The sequence below is a fragment of the Austrofundulus limnaeus genome, unplaced genomic scaffold (genome assembly GCF_001266775.1).
Source record: "Austrofundulus limnaeus strain Quisiro unplaced genomic scaffold, Austrofundulus_limnaeus-1.0 Scaffold857, whole genome shotgun sequence".
In the NCBI taxonomy this organism is placed as follows: Eukaryota; Metazoa; Chordata; class Actinopteri; order Cyprinodontiformes; family Rivulidae; genus Austrofundulus; species Austrofundulus limnaeus.
The window spans coordinates 92,591-94,995 of NW_013953259.1; positions in this window are offsets into that span (position 1 = coordinate 92,591).

Consider the following 2,405-nt stretch of genomic DNA (forward strand, 5'->3'; position numbering starts at 1 on the left):
TCATGTCATTAGCACCTCTAGTAATATATTTACTGAGAAAAATGGTGAAGTGTTCAATACTTATTTTACCCGCTGTATAAGGTTTTCTTATATATAAGAAGTGTGTGTAATGAAATGTTCTATATAAGAGGTGTACTCTTATATAGAAAGTTATAAGGAAATATTTGTCAAGGGTTCTCTTATTTTAAGGCAATATCTCTGCTGTGCAAAGTGAATAACACACACAATAAGTAGGAAGTGTGTCTCTCTACTAGAGGTCCGGGATGAATATTAGTCACTCGGGAAAGGTTCCTAAGCCCAGTCCTCTTTTTGATACCGTTATTAAAAAGATATCAGAAATTGTTGTTCACACTGCCAGTCGCCATCTTGAGCTAACAAGGATTGTGAAAATCTGCACATATCATGTTGACCTGTTTCTCTTTAATACTGAAAGAATGGATCACTATTATATTGATCAGAAAACCTGGTTTCAACTCAAAAACATTTTATGATGATTACTCAGACAAATAAAAACATTTCTGTTTCATAATAAACTTAAAACATGTTAGTTAGTTTAGTTAAATGAGAAATTTCTTCAAGAAAAATCCATAATCACATTACTGCTGTTTACAGTTAAATAAAAACTGTGATTTACATCAAAGCACAATAAAACAGTGTAATAACATTCTTTGTGTGTTACTGTATACACCTTTATAAATTTTAAAGCACAATGAGAGAAGAGAGGTTGTCCTACTTCCTTATTATGTAACTTTGACAAGCATTATCCATGATTATCAGATGCATAAGAACTCTTAGTTAAACGAAAAATACATCAAAAATAATGGAGATATTTCTTTTTATTAACTGATTAAGAAAAAGAGAATGCCTCTTCATGGTTGAGGTGACCTGTTCTGGCCTAAATTCAGTTTAACTGGGTCAGAGTTCTGTCACTTTAAAGGGCCCGTCCGAGGCCTGAGGTCAAAGACCATTTTCTTGTTTATTCCACTTGAAGTGACTACTACACAGCTGCAAGGGAAAATGTTCCAGGGAGAGATAGAATCCCTACAGGGGCACCTTTGAAAGGACCACGCTTTTGATCTTGAGGCTTGAAACGGTCCCTCTCATAAAAGTCCAATAAAATTAGAATTTATATTTAAAAAATTCCCTCTGTATCAAATATTTTCAACAACTTCTGACTTGATAAGAACAGCAACTGGGAGGTTTCTCAGGAGCTCTGATCCATGTGTTTCATTAACTATGAAACTTGTGAGTGAAAATGAACATCTTGACTGTGACCCACCTACTTCAGACTGTGGCTCGTCCTGATCTGTTATGGACTGCTCTAAGTTAATATCACAAGAAATTTGATCCCAATATCTGCAACATCTACTGAGTTAAAACACTTTTTTTCCAGACAAAGAGCTGGCCTGTTAGACCTTTGCTGGAACTGGAGACAGTTTTCGCTTGTCATTAAAAGTACACCGTCACCCCATACTCCCACAGCTCCGTCCACAGAGTGCTTTAGAGCAGTGATTCCCAACCAGGGGTACGTGTACCCCCCAGTGGTACGCGAGCATATTACAGGGGGTACGTGGAAAAATTTCCCAGGTGTGTAAAAAAAATTATAAAAATAGGACTAAGATATGTAGGGCCGTATGATTTTCTCAATGTGAAAAATGCAGACAGAATCGTGGAATTGACTAAATAAAATAGAATCCAGTATAAAATGCAGAATCTCACAGAATTTGCTAATTTGGGTGAGTTTCTGAGCTATTTTGAATGCTGCTGCTTCCTGTACCTGCCGTTACTTGGTCTATTCATTTAATTACTTATTCATTTTCAAGGCAACGTATTTATCTTTATGTTTAATTTGAGTTTAAAAGAATAAAATGCCTGAGAATTAAATGTTACGGGGATTAAATAAATAATTTTCATTTAATAATCAATTGTTATACATTATAGTTTTGGAGAATCATCATTACGTTTGACTGAGGGGGTACTAGTGGTGTGACAAAAGGGTTCAGGGGGTACACACGTTTAAAAAGGTTGGGAACCGCTGCTTTAGAGAACACGGTCGCAAAACCATCTCCAAATGTACAAAATACATGTAGGCTGGGCATTCCAACTCCCATGACCCTCCTAGGAACTCTGCCAGAGTGAAGACCTGGGGTCGGATTTGTAAAACTTTCGTACGCACAATTTGAGCTCAGAAACCTGCGTACGCCACTTTTTACACCAAGGTTGTGATTTATAAAATCCAAACTTGACGTGAAAATGTGCGGTGCCTCACGCCAGCTCTGACCCATGCGTACGCTCATTTTGGAGACGTGAAACTGCGACACAGATGGGGAAGTGAGGAATTACACTCACCGGCCACTTTATTAGGTACACCTGTCCAACTGCTCGTTAACACTTAATTTCTAACC